Source organism: Rutilus rutilus (assembly GCF_951802725.1).
Source record: "Rutilus rutilus genome assembly, chromosome: 15".
Taxonomy (NCBI): domain Eukaryota; kingdom Metazoa; phylum Chordata; class Actinopteri; order Cypriniformes; family Leuciscidae; genus Rutilus; species Rutilus rutilus.
Genome location: NC_140220.1, coordinates 21,829,316 through 21,843,035, shown reverse-complemented (window position 1 = coordinate 21,843,035; position 13,720 = coordinate 21,829,316). Strand labels below are relative to the sequence as shown.

Below are 13,720 nucleotides of genomic sequence, written 5' to 3'. Positions count from 1 at the left end.
CTGACCATTGCTCTGGGGATGATAACCCGAAGACAGGCTCTTGCCAGAATTTGGACACAAATTGGGAACCCCTGTCAGAAACCACGGCCATCGGGAGGCCATGTAACCGAAAGACATGATCAATTACAGTCACCGCTGTCTCCTTGGCTGAGGGTAATTTGGGCAAGGGAATGAAATGTGCCGCCTTCAAGAACCGGTCCACTACGGTTAAAACAACCGTCATGCCATTAGAGGGCGGGAGGGCGGTGACAAAATCTAGCGCTATGTGGGACCAGGTCTCGAAGGGACAGACAGTGGTTGGAGTAACCCATCAGAAGGTCGGTTAGACAAAACTGTGAATATCGCGAGCCATTAATGGCCACCAGAATCATTGCTTTACTAAACAGCTGGTGCGGTTTACTCCTGGATGACAAGCCACGTTGGAGCAATGACCCCATCGAATAACCTCGGACCGTAACCCCTTCGTAACAAACAATCGACTCGGTGGGCAACCGGGCGGAGGCGTTACCCCTTCTAAGGCCGTCTTGACCTTCGATTCGACCTCCCATGTGAGTGTGGAGATAACTACCTTCTCGGGCAAAATGCACTCGGGAGTGACCGGGCGTTCGGATGGATCAAAAATACGAGATAAGGAATCGGGTTTGTTGTTTTTGGACCCCGGGTGGTACGAAAGAGAAAAGTCAAAACGTCACGTGCCCACGAGCCTGCCTGGAGTTTAGTCTTTTAGCAGATCTAATATATTCAAGGTTCAAAGGTACCCCCGACCCTTCTAACCGATGACGCCACTCCTCCAATGCTAACTTGATGGCCAACAACTCTCTGTTACCAATGTCATAGTTACGTTCGGCAGGTGATAAACGATGGTAAAGAAATGCGCAAGGATGCATCTTGTCGTCTGAGGAAGCGCATTGGGAGAGAACTGCACCTACCCCCCCCCCCCCCCCCCCCTGACGCGTCGACCTCCACCACAAACTGACGTGTGGGATCAGGGGCGACTAAGATGGGAGCCGAAATGAAGCGGCTCTTAAGGTTGGTGAATACAGCCTCGGCTGTATCGGACCACCTGAACGTCGTTCCGGGGGAGGTCAAGGCGGTCAGATGTGCGGCTAGTTGGCTGAAGTTGCGAATGAAACACCGATATAAATTGGCGAACCCCAGAAACCGCTGTAGGGCCTTACGGGAATCTGGACTTGGCCAATCTATCACAGCCTTAACCTTGTCAAGATCCATACGCACTCCCTCAGAAGAGACGATGTAACCTAGGAAAGAAACAGACTGTGCATGAAAAGCGCATTTCTCCGCCTTGACAAAAAGCCCATTCTCTAGCAACCTCTGAAGCACTCATCTGACGTGTTGAATGTGTTCCTGGAGAGACGAAGAAAAAATCTATATTTCATCCAGGTAGACATATATGAACTGATCTACCATGTCTCTCAACACGTCATTGATGAGTGCCTGGAAAACCGCTGGGGAGTTGGACAGCCTGAACGGCATAACCAAGTATTCAAAATGGCCCCTGGGGGTGTCAACCCTCTAGGCGCCACGGTCGAGTTTACTCTACAAGATGCGGCACTGAATAAAACGGTGGATTTTGTCAAATAGGGTGTCAAATTTCGTTCTACCTCCCCTCCACTAGATGGCAGACATGTCATACTTCATCCCCGACTCAAAAAAAACGTCATGCTTCTATACAAAATCTTCGAGCTAGAGCGCATTGAATCAGTGCGAACAAAAGCGGAGCTAGTGTGCGAGTGAGCCATTTTATCAGAGCAATACTGTCAACGTCAGCGAGTATTTGCATTAGATTATTATTATTATTATTATTATTATTATTATCATCATCTAATGGCATCAATAAAGCTTACCCGCAATGAAGTGTTGGGTCTTCTATTCGCGGACCCTGATTCTAAAGGAGAATATCTGCCTTCAGAAGATGACGGTGATTCTGAAAGTGAAAGTATAGCCCTACACCAAGCACAAATGGTGAATCCTTTGCCCAATGTAGATGGTCCTTTGCCCAATGTCAACGGTGGGAACAATGTTTCCCGGGGTCGGAGTGTTCATCGCGAAGTTAGCGGAGATTTTTACCGCGCTAGCCATGTAGCTTTGTCTTCTGACCGTGTGCCTCTCCGCAATCGCGGCGACAGTATTGTGGTGGAGACTTTGTCTAATGCCACTGGGTATGTTAGACAAGGTCGAAGTATTCATAGGACAGTTAGGGGGCAACGTGGAGGCAGGGTGGGGAGTCGCAATGACAATGACAGTAGTCCGAGCTGTGCACACTCGGCGCGCGTGAGGCAGATCTGGCCGCGCTGCTCGTAGCAGGAGCAGAGGCGGTGTGACACGGGGCAGAGGGGCTATTATGCATAGTCTATCGCAAGCTGATGGGAATGCCGGCTTTGAGTACTTGGCCAATGAGTACCAAAGTTGGATCACGCCCTTTGATCAGCCAATTGGATATCTGGGGGAGAGAGAACTCTCCAATGCCAATTCGCCCCTAGATTTTCCATCACTCTTTCTCTCTGATGATTTCTGGAATTTACTTGTAAATGAGACAAATCGCTACGCCCATCAGTTTTTAGCCTCCCATCAACTCCAGCCACACTCCAGATTTCATCAATGGTCTGACGTAACTGTCAGTGAAATGAAAGCCTTCTTTTCTCTGCATTTGAGTATAGGTCTGGTAGAGAAGTCAGAGTTGGAGGATTATTGGGCCGAATATTGGCCAACAGCAACATCCGGATTTGGCAAGGTGATGTCCAGGATCAGATTTGAGATGATTTTGTCTTTCCTTCACTTCACCAATAATGAGGAGTGTGTTGACAGGGGTCAGCCAGGGTATGACAGGCTATTCAAAATCCACCCAATCATCAATTTGGTCATCCCCCAGTTTTCAGCAATGTATGGTCCATCTAAGCAGCTGACATTGGATGAAATGACCATTGCGTTCAAAGGGAAATCAACCCTAAAAATTTTCAACCCAAACAAACCAGACAAATATGGCTACAAAGTATTTGTTCTGAGTGAAGCCAAGTCAGGCTATGTGCTACAGTGGTCCATGTACACTGGACAAAGTAGGCCTAATGCAAGTGATTTTGGTGCTACACACCTTATTGTCCGTGAGCTGATGGCCCCGTACACAGGGAAAGGGCATGAGGTGGACATGGACAGCTATTACACCTCGCCAGCCATAGCAGATGAGCTGGCAAGCAATGATTCGGGTTTGTGTGGGACTGTCAGCAGTAAGAGGAAGGGGATGCCAAAGGGCCTCACCCGTGAACAGTTACCGTTGAGCAAGGGAGATGACCCAGTCTTCATGAGGAAGGGGAAAATGCTAGCTTGTGCGTGGAATGATACAATGCTCTCTACACTGCATTCCGACACATGTGTCAGAAAGCGCATCAGGACCAAACACACTGATAGTGGCTATAGGGAGATAAATAGGCCTGTTTGTGTTGATGACTACAATTCGTTCATGGGGGGTATCGACACAGCAGACCAGAGAATGAAGACCTACCTCTTTCCCCATAGGTCAAGGAAATGGTACAACAGGATTTTCAATGCCATTCTCAGTGTAAGCATGGTGAATGCCCACATCATTTACTGCCGCTGCACTGCTGCTCCTCACAAGCCCCTGAAAGTCTTCGTGCAGGATGTCATCATTGCTTTACTGGAAGGCTTCTACAGGAAAGAGAGCAACAAAGGCCGAAAGTCGTCCTCACTGGGAGACTTGCTACAGAGACTCAATGAGCGCCACTTTATCTGCCAGGCTGATGGATACCCAGATTGTGTAGTTTGTTCTGATCAGACCCGCCCTAAAGGCCGCCGTCAGACAAAATACATGTGCAGGCAGTGTGGGGTGGGTCTTTGTGTTGTGCCTTGCAATGAGAGGTACCACACCATGAAACACTACAAGAAATGTCACCTGCATGGATAGGGAGTCATTATCTCTACAGCAAAAGGCCTGCTACATAATTTTTTTTTTGTTTGTTTGTTTTGCCATTTATTAGTAATGATTTACACTGTTGATCTATTTCCCTGACCATTTAGTAGTGTACAATATGTTTTTTGTGTGTGTGTGTGTGTTCATGTCCTTGTGATGTGTGCGTCTTTGTCAGCTAAAAAAAAAACAATAAAAAAAACCATCAACAAAAACCAAAAATAAAAATAAAAATAAAAAAATACTAACATTGTCTCTCGTCTTGTCTCGTCTGTCTCTCGTCTTGTCTCGTCATCTCACTCATGATCTGTGCCTTGCCGTGGCGAGTGAGCTTTTGAACTAAACAGGTCTTGTCTACTTGTGTTTGTGTGTCATATGAATAATATATATGTGCCCCATACATGGAATCAGAGTGCCTACTGTATGTAGTAAATGGAAAATCTCTACAGCAAAAGGCCAACCGCTACATGCATTCGGTTTGTTTCTACCATTTATTAGTAATGATTTACACAGTTTGTTTACTACTTGCTATTTACCTGAGCATTCAGTATTGTGCAATATAGCATACAGAAGGTGAGGGACATTTTGGGGGGAAAGAAGTGCTGCATTTTATCATTTAAATGTGACTTTTCATGCAAATTCTATAATCCAAGATGGCCACCACCATATGATGTCATAATATGCAAATTAGATGGGAAAATGTAATCCCTACATAAACTTTGGGTCATCCTTAATATTTCTCTAATTTACAGAAAGTCTCTATCTTTCATCACTTTTAAGATATAGCCTTTTGAAATAATGGTTTTCCATTCATCCCCCTTCCTGATGCGAACCAAATGATAGGCGTTGCGTAGATCCAGTTTTGTGAAAATGGATGCTCCCTGCAACCTCTCGAAAGCTGAAGACATCAACGGCAAAGGATAAGTGTTCTTTACCGTGATGTTGTTCAGCTCTCGGTAATCAATACAAGGTCGCAGAGAACCAGCCTTCTTCCCCACAAAAAAGAACCCCGCCCCCGCTGGAGAAGAGGAAGGTTGGATGAACCCCGCTGCCAGAGAATCAGAAATATATTTCTCCATGGCCTCCCTCTCAGGAATAGAAAGAGAGTAAAGCTTGCCTTTAGACGGAGACTTACCTGGCAGTAAATCTATGGCACAGTCATAGGGATGATGTGGAGGGAGAGAAGCAGCACAAGACTTACTGAACACTTCCTTCAGGTCAAGGTACTCCGTGGGCACGTTTGACAAATCCGCTGCCTTCTCCTGAAACACAGAATCAGACACAGACAGATAAGCAGATACAAGACAGGACTCATGACAACGGTCGCTCCACATGGCAACGCAGTTCGAGCCCCAGTCCACTCTGGGATTGTGCAGTACCAGCCATGGGTGGCCCAAAACCACGGGTGCTACCGGGGAGTCCATGAGGAGGAAAGTGATGATCTCTGTGTGGTTGCTGGAGGTGATGAGGGTTATGGGACCAGTGGGAAGCGAAATGTTGGGGAGTTCTTGACCATTTAAAGCATTAACAGAGATCTGATGGGTGAGTGGTGTGATGGGTAGGTGTAACTTGTGGGCAAGGTGAAGGTCCATGAAATTACCCTCGGCTCCGGAGTCCAATAAGGCTTGGCAGGTGTGAGTGTGGTTGGCCCATCTCAGTCTTACCGGAAGGAGAGTTGATGGTGAGGACTTTTCGGCGGAGATCCCACCCGATAGTAGCCTCTTCTTTACTACCGGGCTTGCTCTTTTACCGGGCACGAGTGCAGAAAATGTCCTGTGCCTCCACAGTAAAGGCACAGTCCTCGGGATCTCCGCCTCTCTCTCTCCTCCCGGGAAAGCCAAGCTCTCCCCACCTGCATGGGCTCATGATCGACGATGTGACCGACCGTGTTCTCCTCGCTGGTGACTCGACCCCCAACTCCTCCGGGAGTGCGGATGGGGCGAGTGTACTGCTCCATACGACTGATGCGGGCATCCACTCGTAGAGCCAGGTCAGTAAGTCCGTTGAGCTTCTGAGGCAGGTCCAGAATATATATCTCCTTCTGAACACGCGAGCATTCTTGCAGCCTCCTTACCGGCTACCGCCCAGTCGAAAACTCTCTTAATTTCGGCGGATAGTGCGTGGAACGAGACGCAGCATCGGTCTTGGTTCTCCCACACCGCTGTTCCCCACAATGCCGCTCGCCCCGTGAGTAAGCACGAATACCACCTTGGACTCCTCCATCTCGAACGTCCTGGGCTGCAACGAGAAATGCATCGAACATCTGGTAAGAAAGGCACTGCAGAAATTTGGCTCACCCTCTGGAACGGGTAGGCGTGGCTCAGGCCGATGATTCGGCTCCGGTGCTGGGCGGAGAACGGGCGGTGTGGGCGGCGCAGTGGGAGTACTCAGGAGTTGGATCTGCTGGGTTAGCTCGGACACCTGCGTCACGAGCGCTTTCACTGCGCGTCCCGTGTTGGAAATGCTCTCCTGCTGCTGGTCCATACGGGAGATGCTGTGATTAATGAATTCCGTCAGCTATGCCGCACTTGCTGCTTCCATGGTTGGTCAGATCGTTCTGTAACGTTAAAATACAGATGGAAGCAATTGCAAGTAAAATGATAGTTTATTAGAACAAAGTTCACTCAGGAAGAAACTCAGGAAGGTCAATGTTCACTCAGGAGGAAACTCAGAAAACCACGGACATCAGGTGGTAGACAGTCGATCCCACGTTGCAGACAGCAGGAGAGCGGTGACGCAGGGACTGAGATGGACGATCCTTGAAGAGTGCTGAGTGAAGTGAAGTGAAGTGAAGTGAAGTGAAGTGAAGTGAAGTGAAGTGATGAGACCGTGAGTGAAGCAATCCAGAATCTAGTGCATACGGGAAACACGAGGAACACAGGAACAGGCACGGACACGGGAAGCTTAGACAACAATCTGACAAACACAAGACGAAAGACAAGGCATTAAGTAGGCTGGCTAGATGGTATGCAGCTGCCGCTGATGAGGATCAATGAGTGAGACAACGGATCTAACAACCGTGACAATGAGAGACTATATGACTTTCCAAGAACATGCAATTACACATTTAGCTTCCAGCGAACAGAGTATTAACAACAAACTTTCACGTTTGTAATTCTAAAATTCAGAGGATAAACATGCAATTTACACAGCCTGAGGTCAAGAGGAATTGGCAAGTTGACTTTGCATGCCAAGCCACTCCCCCGTACATATGGATATATAAGATGGCAGCATGCATCCACTCATTCTGATTTTTATTTAGGAGCCAAATGGTTGTGTACAGCGATCACTCTTCCCAATCGCCTCGTAAAGACTGTTTCCTTTCACAAAAGAGCTTGCAACAGAGGAGATCTCTCTTGCTGGAAGAGAGAGCGCATACAGCAGTGTATCGGACAATCCCATATAGAGCCCATTTTTCAGCCCATTTCAAAACCACATGGGCCCCACATACAAATGTTGGCTGGGTTAAAGCTGGGACCGAGATGGGTCTTGTGCATGTTACCCACTTGGGTCCCACCTAGTACCAAGTGCAATCTTGCATGAAATCCATGTGGGCAATTAACATGGGGCCATTATGGAACCTTCGGACAATCCTATATGGATATCCTATATCCACATACAAATGTTGGCTGGGATGCGATGGCCATCCTGCAAGTCCATCGGGCCAAAGCATTGAAATAACTGGAAAAGGGTATTTCTGAGCCGGGTTGATGCAGAAACTGAGCACCTGCTTGTCGCCAAGGGTGTCCCCCTTGCAGCTTCTACACCAGCTCCGGCCTGATCGGAGACATCACTCCGCCTGCCCCGTTGAGCCTCTCAGGCCACCGCTAAGTCTGAGAGGCTCTGGTACCCACATTTTCAGTAAAAGAGCAGTTTTCTCAGTCTCTGGGCCATACCGGTGCTTCGCTATGCTTCCTCACTCCCAGCCCCCCTTCTCTCTCCACAGACTGGGAGTTCATGTTTTGAGGACTCGCTGCTTCCTCATGCCTCCCTAGCCAGTCCTTTGCGAGAACCATGGAGCCAGGTAAAAGTTACACCACCCTCACTGGCTCTACTTCAGGATACAATCAATATCTATATCTATTCCCCGGTTATATCAACCTCCAGGTCTTGGACCGCCATGCTTGAAGTCTTTCATGAAATTATTCTTTAGATTTGGCCACAATATATTTATTTAACACATATTTCTGACGCCTTACCTTTTAAACAGTTAAACAGTTAACAGTTAAGTGATATTTTTTAAAGTAGAAATAAGGGACTCAACTAAACTATGGACTTGTCTTGATTGAGTGAAGCAGTGTAATTTCAAATAGAACAATAATAATAATTATAATAATAATAATAATAATAATAATAATAATGCTTTTGAGGAATTCCAAACCTTGTCCTTATTTCTTCAAAGAACATAAATCATCTCATTATCAAGCGTAGTGTCAGTTCTGGCAGGTCACGTTAGTCAAGCTTGCATCAGCTGACTCTCAGCTGATCCACGTCGACCTATAGGAATACGACGCCTATCACTGTATACATATATAAGCTCCTATCAGAGTCTATTGCGTTTCTCAGGAGCTAATTAAATGGCGAAATTCGGCAGGCAAACCACATCATCTCACAAGGATTCGTGTAATCAGGAATTTAGCGAGAGGAATTCATTCTGCACAAGGATTTCACCTCAGATTCATTTGTGAACTTGAACACGAGATTCACCACATTGATCATTAGCTGCCTGATTTGGAAGTAACCTCAGTCGGCATTGCTGCTCACATCGCTGCATTATTGACACAGGACTCAACGTGATTCATTCTCCATTCATCTCTGAAAGTCTTCACAAAGCTAAGCTAAGTTCCTTTTTAATGCACATTGCTAAAAGCTATCAGGGTATTGGCAACATGCTTGTTGCTAATGCTATCCGTGTTTCTTGGCCTTATCTAGTCTTTTTCATTAAAATGCTCTTGTTAGGCTTATGCGATCATATAGGCTATGTGCATTACTTATCTGTTATCATTGGCAACTGCTCACCTTGCACATGCTGTGCTTTTAGCATTATGCAGCACAGATTCAAGCAGCTTGTGGTGATAGTTAGGAAATAACTATTCATGGTGCAAACTGAATCATTTCTGCTCTGGCACAGCTCTAAAAAGACATGGTAAAAAGTCACTATTCAGTTGAGTCAGTTCAGCATTGATTCTGTCGGGTATCGGACACGCTTGGTCTATCTAGTTCTTTGAAACACGATGTTCTTAAAGCTATAGTGCATTGGAAATATGCTTGCTCGAAAGGCTATCTGTTGTTATTGAAACATGGGTGTGCTAGATAGCCAGGCTATCTGGATACTATTGGAAACATGCTCAGATATTTTTTAAAGGGGGGCACGTCCAATATATATATATATATATATATTTTTTTTTATTAATTAATTAAGGTTTGAGAACCACTGCTCTAAAAGCTGTTAGTTGCTAATGGAAACATTTTTTTTTTTTTATGTTATTTAGCCCAGTCATTATTTGGAACATGGCTGTGTTTTAGGCCTTTATCTGATCTGATCTGGTTGCTAATAATACTAATAATTTGTTACATTTATATAGCGCTTTTCTGGGCACTCAAATCGCTTTACATATGGAAGGGGGAATCTCCTCAACCACCACCAGTGTGCAGCATCCACCATTTGCAATGCAATGCAAATGTTATCAAATATATCCTCATTACTTGGGCTTCTAGTATTATTGAGCATACCGTACTAAGCGACATGCTGTGGTAATCAAGAATGAGCTTAAAAAAAAAAAAAAAAGGATTATTAATACGGATTATTGCACATGCTGTGTTACAGTTAGCACATGTTTGTGGTTTAAGCTTATCTAGATCATTGGTAACATACTGCGCAAATACACATTAGGTATGTTCACCGCAGAGGTCTGTCATTCAACACTAACAACATCGTAGCTTGATGATCTGTGAAGGAGTGTGGAATCATGAGAGTCGTCATCTTCACCTTCACAGCCGACGGGGGGCAGAATCATGTTTATGAATGAGGAAGCACACTGTACTTCATTGCTTAGCTGTGCACTGCATGTGACTCAGAGCTAAAGGGTATATGCTTCTCCGACCGGACTACACTAGTTTTAATACTAGTCCCATGGTTATATAACATGCTTGTTGTATCAGATTTTGTTGCCACTAGTCTGAGCTATTGCTGAAGGGTGTATGCTTCCCCTGCCAAACTACACTAGTTTTAGCAATAGTTCCGCAATTTATACTACATGCTTGTTGTATCAGATTTTGCTGCCGCTAGGGGTGTAAGCTTCCCCCAATAGATCCCTTACACTGTTAAATTGGCTACAGCAACATGCTTGTTACAATGTGTCCTTGCTTGCTCCAGCTTGGGATGATGCTTCCCCCATTAGATTTGATCTATAGTGCCACTAACCTATGCATATGCCACTAACATCAGGATGCATTAACCATTCTATCAGCATCAGTCGTGTTGGGGGTACACTCTAAAAACTCCTGGGTCAAAAATAACCCATAATGGGTTATTTTTGACCCAACTCCTGGGTTAAAAAGGGACCAACTAATTTATGGGTTATTTCAACTCAGAAAATTGGGTTATGCTTTTTGACCCAAATTCTGGGTTAAATACCTGACCCAAATGTTGGGTTTAAAAAACCCAACATCTGGGTAGAAATAACCCAAAAATTAGTTGATCCTTTTTTAACCCAGGAGTTGGGTCAAAAATAACCTAACTTAACCTCACTATCCCAGTATGCCTTATTTCAGAAAATAAAACTTTGTTTTACATTATATTACACACTACAAGCACTTTTACATTTTTATTGCATTAAATTAAAATCTATATGAAAAAACACACACTTGGACATGTTTATTTTCCTATTTATTTTAGGTCACACTGTAATAACAATATTAGAAATAAAAAATAGAAAAATAAACAACAATTCTCAGAAGAGCCTCAGGAATTTAAGCCTGGGGCCATCTTTGGGGACAAGATTTTTGATAGTGTCCTCATCAAAGAGAAGAAATGCCTCCTCATCTATGTCTTCATCTGAAAGACAGAAAACAAGACAACATGAGTATTGTTAATAAGTTGAGACAATTGTGAACCACTCACCAGACACTCTTTCATTATCAAGCTAACAAATAATCACTTTTAAGGGAATCCAGTGCAGTTTTTTTTTTTTTTTATTTTTTTTTTTTACGTGGCCCAAATTGCTAGTTAACTAATGTGGTTCTTTTGCAGCATTAACGTTACCCATTTTGTGTGAATGACATCTTTTCTTTCATTAAAAAGTGTAATGACATTAATGCAAAGGTGAATATCTTGCCCATTCTTATGCATAACAGCTTAAAGACAAGGCACAACAAAATCTTGCACTGACACATTTAAGTCTTATTAAAAAAAATTTAGGTATAGAGAGATGATGATATAAGGGCAATAAGAGTAAAATGCTCACCTCTAAAATTCTCTGTCAGCTCAGACAGCTGCCACTCAGTTAGCTTATCAGCGACAAAACTGTCCATTCAAGATGACCTGGAGAAAACATAGCAATATAGAGGTTAGGTTGGCAACAATTTGAAGACTTGACCCGCTTCTTTAACTCTCACTACTTCAGCCAGTAGAGCACTGTATAATATGATAAGCACGGCGCAGCTGGAAAACATAACTCAACTATTGTGTTGCCTCGTCGCTCTGTAGCCGCGGCTATGGGGTTTGCACACCGGACGAGAAGCGCCGCGTCGCGTCTCTAGGACAACTCGAGGTATCGCTCACCACCACCGGACGTGCAGTCTCTCAAGGGGCTCACACACCGGACGCGAAGCGCAGTGCCGCGTTTTTAAAATTCGAACACATTATTCTCTATGAGTGTACACACACCGGCGGCGCCATCCGGCATCTGTCCGCGACACCCGTAGATATACATATAGTGTACTGTATATATCTATGCGCGACACCCAGCAACGGCTCAGGACCGTGTTCAAAATCGCGTCCGGTGTGTGATAACGTTACCTCGAGTTGTCCTAGATGTTGTCGTGATAGCCACGGCTACATGCCAACCACAGAATTACCACGGCTAACGCTAGTCTCACTCTCAACGTATTTTTTTTAGCAAATGGTGATAAACTAGCAACAGGACATGGACACAGAAAAGTTTACATTACATCAACACTGAAAATACTCTCTTACCTTGAATATAGATGAAGTTGCACCGATGAAGCACAGGCCAAAACGGATCGAGCGCGAAAGCGACGGTTATTTCAAACGACTGTTGTGAGAAAATTCCAGAACAACTGCGGGCGAGAGAGAGAGAGAAAGCCAACCCTATAACCCAGAACATGGGTTACTCTTTGAAAAATAACCCAGAAACCCAAACAACCCATGAATTGGGTCAAAATATTAGCCCTATAACCCAGAAAATGGTTACTCTCTGAAAAAATAACCCATAATTTTAACCCAACACAAATAACCCAGAAAATGGGTTGAAGAAATAACCCAGGAGTTTTTAGAGTGTAGTGTGTAAAATACATCCAGAATTTCGCTGTCAGTTTGTGTTGGGGGATATTGGCATATGGTTTTGTTTAGGGGGGTTATTGCTGCTCTCCCTGCCCTTATCCATGCTAGGCTACATGGATGTGCAGGGAGTTCTTGCCCAGAACAGAACCATACCGCCAGTCCTAACTGTATGCTAATTGTCAATCGTATTTTACGATAGTGGTCCTGACAGAAATCAAACGTAGCGTCAGTTCTGGCAGGTCACGTTAGTCAAGCTCGCATCAGCTGACTCTCAGCTGATCCATGTCTACCTATAGGAATACGACGCCTATCACTGTATACATATATAAGCTCCTTCAGTATTATCAGCAGCTATCGCGTTTCTAAGGAGCTAATTACCCTCCTCCATCCCCAGCTCATCCTCTCGTCAGTCAGGATTTGGTATTCTGATTCCCCTTTGAATCAGACTAAATTCTCGAAATATGTTGTACATTAAAATATTGAACTAATGATATCTGCAATACATTCATGTTGGTTCTGTTCTGTTTACCCTAAGGGTGGTTATGACAGCTCTCCCTGCTCTTGTCCAGGCTAGGCTGCATGGATGCGCATGGAGTTCTTGCCTAGAACAGAACCATACCACCAATCCTAAATGTCAATCGTATTTGATGATAGTGGTCCTGACAGAAATAAAGATCAGACACCTTATTAATACCTTGAATTGACCACATTTTAAAACCTGGATCAGGAAGGAAATAATCATTAACAAAAACTGGCGAGAAACACAAAAGTTGTGATAATTCACCTAGATGTGCCAGAGCCTCAAACCAACTCAAACTGTTACAGTATTTCCGGTAAATAATTTTTTTGTACACTTAATAACGTTTTTAGTATCTGCTGAATACAGATATAAATTCAAAGGACCCTTTGGATTCTTTTATTGTCTTTTTTGCATCTCATCCAACTTTACTTTAAATAATTTTAGTATGCGTGTTGGGTTACTTAAACAATACACAACCTCAGTTTCATGATTCTCATAAGCACGTGTCAAAAGAGTGCATATGATAACCGGAATGGAAACCAATTATGCAGATTTTATTTCTCTGAAGTCCTATGGGGGAAATAGGGTCTTAAGCTGTTAAGCTGGTCCTGGAGAATTCTGCTGTGAGGACATAAAGCATTGAAGCTCATCTTGTGTGAATCAGGGAAACACAGGTCTTCAAGCAACAGCACGAAGCCAGCTTCCTTTTTCCATCTGCACAAAATTAGAAAATCTC

General features: G+C 44.4%; 1 long non-coding RNA gene across 1 annotated transcript; it reads right to left on the bottom strand.

Moving 5' to 3' along the window:
* Nucleotides 1-10,763: 10,763 nt before the first annotated feature.
* LOC311305348 lies at nucleotides 10,764-12,458 on the bottom strand. Its single transcript, XR_014630004.1, has 3 exons — nucleotides 12,138-12,458; nucleotides 11,407-11,483; nucleotides 10,764-10,997 (listed from the first exon to the last, which is right to left on the bottom strand). It is a non-coding gene; the product is annotated as an uncharacterized lncRNA (long non-coding RNA).
* Nucleotides 12,459-13,720: the final 1,262 nt, after the last annotated feature.